The sequence below is a fragment of the Podarcis muralis genome, chromosome 5, assembly GCF_964188315.1.
Source record: "Podarcis muralis chromosome 5, rPodMur119.hap1.1, whole genome shotgun sequence".
NCBI lineage: Eukaryota > Metazoa > Chordata > Lepidosauria > Squamata > Lacertidae > Podarcis > Podarcis muralis.
In genome coordinates, this window is record NC_135659.1 from 53,594,376 (window position 1) to 53,605,819 (window position 11,444).

Genomic DNA, 11,444 nt, shown 5'->3' on the forward strand with positions numbered 1-11,444 from the left:
TTAATGCAGTATGAATCAGTGAAAGGCCTTAGTAACTCTTAACTATTACAGCTGTAACTGAATGACTCATCAACCATGAAGACAGAAATCCCATCAACCATTATCATTATTGTCCATTGATCCAAAAAAAAAATGCACTTGATAAAATAGAATGGGTCTGTGTGTGGTAACAATATAAGTTTGATTGCACTTTGGCACACTTGCTGATCTTGATGCAGCGTATGAATAGTTAAACCAGGGGTTGAAAATCGTTACTGCTCCAGGGACCAGTTTTGACAGATGGGCAGAACAATTTACCTGTGACATCACTGCGGAAATCCCATGACTGAAAGCTGTGTTGTTTGGCCCATCTGTCAAAATCCATTGTGCATGATTCCCAAATGCCCAATAGCCAGTTGGTTGTTGGTATTTGGGAACCACAGCAAAAGAGGTGTAGCCAGTTCTATGCCTGGAACTTTGGGAAGCACTGAGCATAGGCCTAGTAAATAAGTTCTTTCTCCTGCCCACCAGCTGGGAATGCTGCATTTTCAGGCACTGGCTGAATGAGGGAATTCTTTTTCACACAGCCAATGCCTCCAAAATGCTCCCAGAACAAGGAGTGCCCTCACTGCCCATCAATAGAAACTCCTTGCCCTCTTAGAGCTGGGCGTGCGCGCACACACCACCCATCAGCAGAGTTCAGTTCAAGCTTCTGATTGTTCCTTTGGACCCACATCTGCACTTACTCCACACCAGATGCCACATATGTCGTGAATGTCTGAGATCCATGAATGAAAAGGAACCCACTAATTCATTGGATATGTGACACTATAATTCCCTTACTAACCGTGTGTGTGTGTGTGTGTGTGTGTGTGTGTGTGTGTGTGTGTGTGATCTTCCATAGCTACCTGTAACTGCAATATTTCTGTGCAACAAGTGGAACAGAAGTTTCCTTGGCCATTTGCTAGTTTGATCTAACACCCTGGAGAAAAACTGGAACACACAATATGAGACAGCAGAACGTTGGTAGCTGCATCCCAGAAATCCATTATAGCAGCCTTCCCAACCTTATGCCTTCAACTCCTCTCAGCCACAGCCAGCAGAGCTAATAGTCAGGGAAGATAGGAGTTGTGATCCAAAACATCTGGAAGCACCAAGTTGAGGAAACCCACATTATAGAGTCCAGGTTTAGGACAATGTTTGTTTATTTATCACATTTGTTTCCAGCACTCTGTCCAAGAAGGTCAAGGTGCAGTGCGTGAGATTATTCCTGTTCTTCATCACACCACTGTGGAGTATGTAAGACCAAGATTTGTGCAAGGTCATCAGTAAAACCACTGACTGAGTTGGGATTTGAACCCAGCTCTCCCTGCTCTACACCGAATACTCTTCCTATTATACAACACTGTGTTTCAATGTGCAGGGTTTAGTACATTTAATTGCATCATTTAAGACAGGTTTCTTTTTCTTTACCAGCAACCAAGATCCTTCCTAACCCAATAAGCAAGAGAATCTGAAATTACTCTTCATCTGAGAATGGTACACAACTTCATATGGATCAAACTGCAGACACCTCACCTAACTGGCTAGCTATTGACCTGTACTCATAGCAAGAACAATGATTCATTTGGCTTGGCCTTCTCCTTTCATGTGCTTCAAAGAAATGAATGTTCCTAAACAGGTCAGTATTTCTGTGACTTGGGGAAAGTCACAAGGCTCTATGGTGGAAAGTATTCCTTATCACTGGGGTAACGATGAGGAAGTGTAGTACACCAAGTTCTAAGAATGTCATATTTAAGCCAATATGGAAAAAAGACAACAGAAAAGGTTGGATCAATGAGAACCTTTCAACACATCCCATGGGCCTTAGGTTGAAGAAGGTTTCAGCTGTTTACTAGGTACCAGGAAAAAGGTTCCTCCTGATGCTGTGGTGATCTTGCCATGAAACAGGAGATCTGAGGGCGCTCAGAAAAGGACGCACTTTCTGAAGGTGACTTATCCCTGAAGTGACTGTTGTAAGCAGTGAGAGAACACAATGGCATGTTTTTACCAAACTAAATCCTATTGTAAATTATATTTAATTTGGGGAAACTAATTAAACTGATTGGATACATCATTCTTAGACACTACCGATACAGCAAGTGCATAGAACTGACAGTGTATCTTAGCAACAGGCAGCTTAAAATAGCATTTCTAATAGAAGTAGGAACCGGATGGTTGAACTGCGAGTTCTCAAAAGGAAGGAAATAATGAGGTGAAGAAGCAAACCAGTCTAAAATATCTCACTGTTAAGCATTCCTATCCCCTCGTGAGGCTCTCTAAAACCCACAAGCAATTCACTGGATCTTCTGCAAGTTCACAGTTATTGTCTGAGCTGGTTTCCATAAACATTACTAGGGAGAACTGGGACTCTCCAACAGTACCCACACAAGCAAAGAATAACTTTCTTAGCAATGTATAAACCTATAGAAAGTGTGTTGTTTAACAGACAAAGCTGTGCTATACTGAGGCAAATCTAGCCTGGAACTGTCTGACGGGAAACAGCTTTTCAAGATCTCTGGGAGAGGTTGTTCCCGGACAGAAGACCTGACTTTTCTTATTCCACACCTCATGCAACAGCAAAGTAAATATATTTGATTTTGTAAGGTAAGGCTGCCTTGGAGTAAAGGGGGTGGGGAGGCTGGTAAATAAGGAAGGCCTGTGATCACATGGAGGAAGCTGCTGTCCTTGGTGTTGATCCTTCCATCCAGTTCAGCATACAGTTATAAATTATAAGATAGAGAGACTGTGTTAAAAAGATGAGATTTGTAACTAGCACAGGGCTAAGTAACCATCCCATTAGCGCAAGAATTTCCACTTGTGCAGTGGATAGCTTATTTACTTTTCTTGGACACAAAGGGAAGACCTGTGTGCACCCCACACCCTGCCCAAATTTGCTCAGGAGGTTGGAGGAACCCCTAGAACAGACTGTGCAAAGTCCCATTGTACAAACAGAATCCTTGTGCTGACAGGACAGTTACATAGTGCTGCATTTGATACCAGCTTATCTTTTTAACACTAATGCTGCAATAGATGAGACGTTCAGCACCAAGGACAGAATTCTTTCTCCATGTGTCATAATTTCCTTCTTTGGGGACAATATCACATGCAGGCCATATCAGAATATGGACTTTCTTTTGTTTTCTTTTTGCCATACATCTCCTCATACTTGCCAGTAGCCCAGCAGAAAGCTTCACTGATCCCAATTATCAAAATATAAGCATAGTAAGCTTATTAGAATGACCTACATTCTTACCATCAGCTTGGTTTTGGAAGTCAACCACCAATACACCTTTTACTACCATCAGATCCAAAAGATTGTGCCTGGAAAGCTCGGTTGGTTACAGCATGGTGCTGATAACGCCAAGGTTGCAGGTTTGATCCCCGTATGGGGCAGTTGCATATTCCTGCAATGGGGTTTCACTAGATTATTCACAGGGTCCCTTCCAACTCTACAATTCTCTCATTCTGTGCCAATATCAATTGAACTATTTTGAAGCAAGTCTTGAATCAAGGTTAGACGTCATGAAAAGAATATTATTACAATATAGCTACATGCCTGTAGCATAATGAGCTACATGGTTATTATCCCATAAAACATATTCTTTGTCTTCTGATGTCATCTGTTCCTGCAAACTCCTCCTTCATCCTGCTATCTGCCATGCCATCCCTCTTAATGATGACATTGGCTGATCTGCTCCAAAGTCCACATGGGGCTTTGCAAGTAATGTGCTATCAGTCCTCTGGCTGTCTCCGACTCAGCTGCTCTGCTGTTGCAAAGACAGTAGCCTTAAACCATGCAGCTGAGGGCTAAGAATCTAGCAGACACAGTTGGAACCCCAAGGCTACATTCAGCTATGTACAGTAAGCGTGTGTTATCACCATAAAACATATGACTAAGGCAGATTGAGGGTGGGGGTGCATAAGGCCACTCAATAAACTCATGTGAGAGCAGAGATTTGAAGAGAGTAGTTTCCCATGGCATGTTATCCTTGCACAGCAACCCTCTGCATGCTCAGTAAAGTAGACACACCTGGGGATACTATAGTTTGCCATGCTCATGCATGGCATCTGATGATGTTGGCAAAAAAGTGCTGCTCCAAACTGGGTCAGCTTGCAGTGGCACTTCTGTATGAGAGGCATTGTGCTATTGTGGTGTTTGGCATTCCCAGCCTTAAAATGAGTTTTCCTAGTGCAGTTTCTTGTGAGGTCAAGCCATGAGAGCATCTGCTTTGCATGCAGAAGGTGCCACCTTCAATCCCCTGGATCTCCAGGCAGGACGGGAGGTGACCCCTGCCTGAAACCCTGGAGAGCCACTGTTAGTGTAATACAGAATGGACCAATGGTCTGACTTGGTGTAAGTCAGCTTTCTATAGTCCCACTGATCCTAATTTCTTACACTGATGCTGCCCAGATGTGAATAATAGAAATTAACCCAGGGAGTGAGAAGAAATAAATTATGTTATCTTGTTTCATTTATTTCAGGCACAATTCACAGGGGAAAATCTCCTCTGCAAGCAGCACTAACTGAAGTGAGTAAGAATTGCTTAAGAGCAGAGCCCACTGTCCAGCTTGCACTGGTGCCTTACAATGGATAGCAGAGAGGTATCACAAGAGACACACTTTATATGCTAATATGTGCAATGTTAGCACAGGTTCTCTATTCACACCTTCCAGCTTATTTGGGGAGGGGGATTGTTCCTTATGCTGGTGACCTTTAGCACACAAACAACCCACAAAACTCACCCCACATGGCCTTGTGTCTGAATGGATATTGCCAGAGCTAAGTATATCCTTCGATGGTGTGATTGTATCTCTCAAGTGCAAAAATGACACTGGGCACAAAATTCAGCGCCCTAAAAAATCCACAGCTTTCATATGGGGAAAACAGTTTCTAGCTCTCAAGAGGCTATGAAGACAAGCTTGGAAGTAGATGAGTGGCACTCCCCTATCAAATATCAGGGAGAGGGCTGAGCAGGAATTTCAGTGCCTGGATTTGTTCTGTTTCTCCCAGTAATAACCTAAAACAGAAGCAATTCTACAGAACATGCAAAGATAGTCAAATTGGCCTGCTTTAAAAATTTACATCAGTCAGACAATTCAGGGGTGTGATTTTTCAATAAGAATTTGAGCAAAATTGGCAGAGAATTTTGTTGCTGCTGTTGGTTATACTGCCCTAAACATTGTTAACAATATAATGGATCTTCTTTCCAAAGACTTGCTATCGGATGCTAAAAATGGGCCAATGCCCAGAATCTTGGACCTTAGAGACTTGAGCTCAAATCCCTGCCGAGCCATGAATTCACTGGGTATTGGGCACACCCAATTATTCCTCTGCAAAACATGGATAATAACAGCATATGGCACAGGTTTGTTGTGAGCTAGAATACAGGGGTGGGGGTGGGGAAATAGTGTTTTTGCATGGTGGCAGAACAATCTTATTGGGGAGGGGGAAGGATTCTGTGGTGGAGCTAAAAACACTTCTTAAACCCTGACAGCTTGCTGCCAGGCAAGGGTGGGGGTCAGGAGACTGCTTTTTCTTACCCTTTTCTTTGCCGTTTCCCACCACCCTTCCCATTGCCGTCAGTGGGAGGAAATTAACCATGGCAGTGTACAGGCTGGCAAAGGGATCCTCTTAAGGCCATGTTACGTGAATGAGGGTGCTTAGGATCCTGTGCATCCTCAACACAGAGACACACAAGTATCCTCCCCCTGCCCCCCCCCCACTGTGTGGGACATCCCAACAGCAAGCCTCTTTCCACTTGGCAGCAGAGAAGCACTTATGCTGCATCTAAGAGCTGCTCGGCTGGTCTGTGGTCACCTTTAGAATCCTAAAAGTGTTATCAGGTAGGATTCAGCTGTGTTGCTGCACAAGCAGAATGAAGTCCACTCACTGAACAAGAATTAAGCTGCCTCTCCTCCCCTTTGCTCTGGAGGATGGGGGGGGGGTACCCAAAACAGGAGCGTGTGGGAGTTTCCTTGCCAAGCAGACCTCGTCCCACTCACAGATACCCCAATTAATGTCATGTTGAATTCCACTTGTAGGCCTTTAATAATAATAATAATAATAATAATAATAATAATAATAATAATAATAATAAATTTTATTTATATCCCGCCCTCCCCAGCCGAAGCCGGGCTCAGGGCGGCTAACAACAATAAAACAGTACAAAAGTACAGCACAAACAACACTCTAAAATCATTCATTATAAAATTAATTCAAGCCACTGGCAACCATTGGGCCAGAGCTCCGCGGAGATTGCCGAGGGAGGGAGTCAGGCTGTGCCCTGGCCAAAGGCCTGGTGGAACAGCTCTGTCTTGCAGGCCCTGCGGAAAGATGTCAAGTCCCGCAGGGCCCTAGTCTCTTGTGACAGAGTGTTCCACCAGATCAGAGCCACAGCCGAAAAAGCCCTGGCTCTAGTTGAGGCCAGCCTAACTTCTCTGTGGCCTGGGACCTTCAAGATGTTTTTATTTGAGGACCGTAAGTTTCTCTGTGGGGCATACCAGGAGAGGCGGTCCCGTAGGTAAGAGGGTCCTAGGCCGTATAGGGCTTTAAAGGTTAAAACCAGCACCTTAAACCTGATCCTGTACTCCACCGGGAGCCAGTGCAGCTGGTATAGCACCAGGTGAATGTGATCTCGCAGCGAATACTAGTAATAAAAGACGTCACAGCTTACTCAACAGCACTCTTATGGGGGGCTGAAGGCAAGACCTATTTAACAGCATTGCATTTGGGATGCATCAGGGAGAGCTAGGGAGTTAATTACAAAACACATCTCAACTCTTCGTGTCTCCACATCAATACTTTCATAGATGTCTCCATTTGTTTTCATATCTCAAAGGAGAGAGGGAGAGAGAGAGAGAGAGAGAGAGAGAGAGAGAGAGAGAGACTTTGCACCATCATTGGCCAGAAAATGAGTAAAAAGGGGCTATTCATCCAATACAGGCCATGTTCATTTCTTGTTTGGTATCATAGCAGCATATATAAGTTATAACAATATGACCCTGTATTTGAAGGCAGTGAAAGCCAGTAATCATATGACTCCCTTAATGATGTGAATGCATTCACAAGGTGGAGTTTTTCTATTTCGAGCCTGAGGGCAAATTGGTTCTTTACTACAAAAACAGAAGGCTAATCTTCCCATGGAAATCAGTAGCAGGGGACTCAGGATTAAAACTGGGGGCTGCACCTTCATGAAAGACAGCATTGCCAACATAAACTATATTCACCATCTTACTGTCTTGCAGCAAAAGCAACAGAGTCTTGTGGCACCTTAAATTAGGTCAACAAAACTTACAATGGCACAAGCTTTCGTGGACTATGGTTCACTTCCAATATGTACCCGCAGGAATACGGCTCACTTCCAATACATACCCGCTTTCTCCCCTTGATCTGATATACATTCCCCTCCCCTCTGTCTCTGATCTTGGAGGGTTGCTGTAGTGATAACAAAGAAAGGAGGTAAAAAAAAAAAAGGCTTCACTAACTCCCCTGGGAGACATGAAGACAGAGGAGGAGCAGAGCGATGCAGGTGTGAGGCCCAAAGCTGCTGAAAGAGAAAAGGTCACCCTTGAGGAAGGGCAAGAGGAGAGGGACAGATGGAGAGATGGCACTGCTGAATGATGTCAGGAGGACACACCCCCAGAGGCCACCAGCAATGCATTCTCCATGATTAATAATGGATGTGGCACTTCTAGCTGCGCCAAGTGCCTTGCCATTTTAAAACTCATTTTAAATCTCTCATCCTCCTTCTGCGCACGCACGCACATACACACACAACCTTGTGAGTTCCATCACTGCTGGGGTAGTTTAGTCAGTAGAGCATGACTCTTAATCTCATGTGGGTTTGAGCCCCATGCTGGGCAAAAATATTCTTGCACCCTTGTGGTCCGTCCCAACTCTACAATTCTATGATACTATTATTCTCGTCGCATTAGAAATAGGGAGCAGACCCAGGGCCACACAGAGGCTAAGCTAGGAATGGAACCCTGAACTCCTAGACCCAACAGTCTGTCTGAGAGTCCCTATTGACTCTCAGCATCAGAGAAGGAGCTTTCTGGAAGACAGGCAAGCAAATGGAAACTTTATTATTCCCTTGGGAACATCAAGATGGATAGAGATGCCCTTCTAAAAGGATGCTTCTCTGCAGCTAAAAATAAGTCACAGGCTGGGAAGATCCATATGGGCTGTGCAAGAGAAGAGACCCTGCTGGGTTATCCGACAGTTTTATCTAACCTTAGGATCTGTGAAACATATGTCCACAAACAGGAAGGGCCAAAACCAGGGGGAGGGCCATAGCTCAGTGGCGGAGCATCTTCTTTGCATACAGAAAGTCTCAGCTCCAATCCCTTGCATCTCCAGATAGGCCTAGGAAAGACTCTTGTATGAAGCCCATGAGAGCCGCTATTAGTTAGTGTGGACAATATCAAGCTTGATATATAAGTCAGTTTTCTAAGTTCATTATTAAGCTATAGCGGCATGCTGCATAGTAATTCAATGTCATTTGTAGAGAGAGTCACCATGCCACGCTGGCCTTACAATTAGGTGGTCGTGGTGGATATCTAGGAACATATGGAACAGCACTTTTGTTGCTGCAGCATAAGAGGAAAGGTACATCCTGAATTCTTGGCACATGTGCTTCTGCTGCTTCTGCACAACAAGGAATGAACAGAGGTTGGAGGACCTGGTGCTATGAGCAGAGGGAAGATGTGGGAAAGTGGGCTGAGGCTGGATATGAAGCATAAATGGTTAAGAAGTCATGGCACATCAAGGCATGGAGTGCAGGGCATATTGGAGGAAATGGAAACTAGATAGTCCAATAAGAGGTCAGTTCATCTAGTTGCAGGACCTGGAATGGTAGTGAAGGAGGCCTTATCAGAGATTGACAAGCAAAAGGACCAGGTGAGGTGGGATAGGGGATGATCCTCCAGCAGCCTGAGGATGGTGCCATTAAATGGTGCAGTAGGCACTATTTAAACATTTCTTCTGGGGCACTAAAATTCCCACATAGCTTGCACATAGCTCCTGAGATAAGTATTTAAATTCCATATTCACTCTGGTTTAAGCAAAAGTGTTAATGGAGCTTTGCACACATGTTTCCAATTGCAAATGCAAATCAGAAGCAAACACCATAAACACAATCTATTTTTTTTAGGCAGTTATGTTACAGTTAGAGCTGCTTCTTAATAGGAAGGCTATTTGGATCTATCACTTTCCACTTCCAAACCCCATTCAAGTACGTACGTCAATAGCTGACGACTTGGATTGTATTTTAAAAGGGTTTATTGATCATTTCAAAAAGAGCATATTAAAAAAGGAAGATTCAATGCATAGGATTTATATCAAATACAATGGCATCTTTTTTCCACCAGGGCTAAAAGCAGAACTGGCTTCCCAATGCAGCCAACATTTTCACAAATGCCCAGGTTTTTTTTAAAAAAACACACGAAACAAGGCAAACCTCTAGCATCCTCTCCCCCACCCTAAACCACAGCTTAGGAGTCAAATGAATGCAGCTTCTTGTGGCCCGTCTTCTATACCCCTAACTTCTGTGATGAATTACCCCAGAGAGAGGTGGGGCCAAGTGAGCCAGGATTCAAGCGCCGGCGTTTCATTATTCATGAGGACGGAGTGGTTTCTGCTTCCTTTCCCAATGTTACAATCAAGGTCACACTTCAGGCTGCGTGGATTTCAGGATGGCCACTGACGATCTCTATACCCCGCTCCCCACCCCATACTTACTTAAAATGTCAGCTCTCCAAGCATCTCTTCGGAAGGGATCGTAGCAATCCCTCCGGGCTTCAGCAAAGGGCGATTTGCTCGTCTCCCGCCCCCCCCCCATCTCGCCCAAACGTGCCTCCTTCCGTTCCGCATCGCTGGCTATTTTTAGGCTTCAGGTGACGCGCCTCCTCGCCTTGCTCCCTTTTCCCTTTTCTCCATCCTTGGTCCACCTGCCTTCCTCCTCCCCAGTTGCTAGGCGAGATCCTTTTTCCATCCTCGCCTAGCAACCGGGAGTTTCCTCTCTCCCCCCCCCCCCCGTGTCCTTTTGGTAAAGCAATGGAAACAAGCAGATCCTACCTGCGTACCGGGAAGAAACAGAGGGAAGACGAAGGAGAAGGCGCGAGGAGGCGCTGCACCTGCCCCCCAAAGGGCGCACTCTTCCTTACCTTCCTTACCAGCGGGCTGCCCGCCCCGTCGGCGCGCCGTCGAGGAACTCCTGCGGGACGCAGGACGGAAGGCGGCTGCGCTGGGCCGGGCGGACCTGTGACAACTCGCCGGGGAAAGTGCTCTGGCGGCTGGGCAATGGGAAGAAGGCAAAGCCGCGCGCCCTGACCTGACGCGCGCCTCGGCTTCCCCAGGTGGCCGCGCTGCGCTCGGGCCGCTCTTCGCCCAGTTGCTCCGCTGCTGCTGCTGCCGCTTCTCCTCCTCCTCCCCGAAGGCTCGCTCTTCCTGCGGCTCTCTCAGGTCCGTCGGCTCGTCGCCGTCGAGAGCCCACGGAGCAGGCTGCGTCCTCGTCGCCGCCGCCGCGAGAGCACCTTTCCCCAGGCAAGGAGAGCGTCTTTTGGCCGGGCGCGCGTGACGTAGGCTTGAGTCACTCGCCGACGCGCGTCAGTGGGAAAGCGCGGGGCTTCGGCTGGCAACGGGCTGGGCTCGCCGCCCTTCGGGGATCCGGCGGCGGGAGGGGGTCGCGGGGGAGCAGCCAGCCGCCTCTCCCGCACACACGCCCGGCGCCCCAGAGCGGTGGCATGGGGGCCCGAGCGGGGTTAGACGCTGCTGCTGTTCCGCGGACCCTCCCCGGCAGGGCCAACCAACACCTGATGCTTCGGTGAAAGGCGCGCTTTTCCCGGCATGCCTCGGGCGAGCCGCTTGGGCACTGCGGGGAAGTGTCCGCAATCGCGAGCAGCCTGTGGTGTGGATGGACGTGCTGCCACCTGGAAGATCAGAAGAGTTCCAACGCATATAGGCAAGGCAGTGTTATCAAGGGCCCAGAGTCTGGGTATGAAGAATTAGGAACTTCCCAGCTCAGAGAGCTCAAGCTCTGGAGCAGTCTAAAGGCCACACACTTGAAAAGATCCAGCCAGGGCATCCTCACCCCACAGACAGGGATCTGTCTAAAAAGTTATGTGCTCCGAGAGGAAAGCAGAAAGGAAGAAGCTCAAACCAAGGAACTCGTGCCATCATCATCTCCCGAAGTGGAACCGATGCCCTGAGGCCGCTTGTCCTTGTTTTGGTGTTTTAAATGGTAAAGCCCCTTTGGCAGAATGGCAGTATTATTCTGAAGGATCCACTAAGCACATTGTATAAAACGATGCAATGTAAATCACGTTCCTAGCCACTCCTACACATTCCACTACTCAGGTGGCATATCCTCCACTCAAAGTCTATTTTCATCTGGTCATGAGTGTCCCCACCCATTGACCTCCAT

The 11,444-nt window shown here is 46.7% G+C and overlaps 1 protein-coding gene across 2 annotated transcripts in view; it reads right to left on the bottom strand.

Moving 5' to 3' along the window:
- SLC6A17 (solute carrier family 6 member 17) overlaps positions 1 to 10,859 on the bottom strand; it is a 32,112-nt gene extending 21,253 nt beyond the window's left edge. Inside the window, exon 1 of one of the 2 annotated variants that reach the window (XM_028733845.2) lies at positions 10,186 to 10,859. The gene's annotated coding sequence lies outside the window, so the exon portion shown is untranslated. Of the gene's footprint in view, positions 1 to 9,760; positions 9,854 to 10,185 lie in introns of those variants that run through there. The other variant, XM_028733846.2, reaches the window with a different exon arrangement.
- Positions 10,860 to 11,444: the final 585 nt, after the last annotated feature.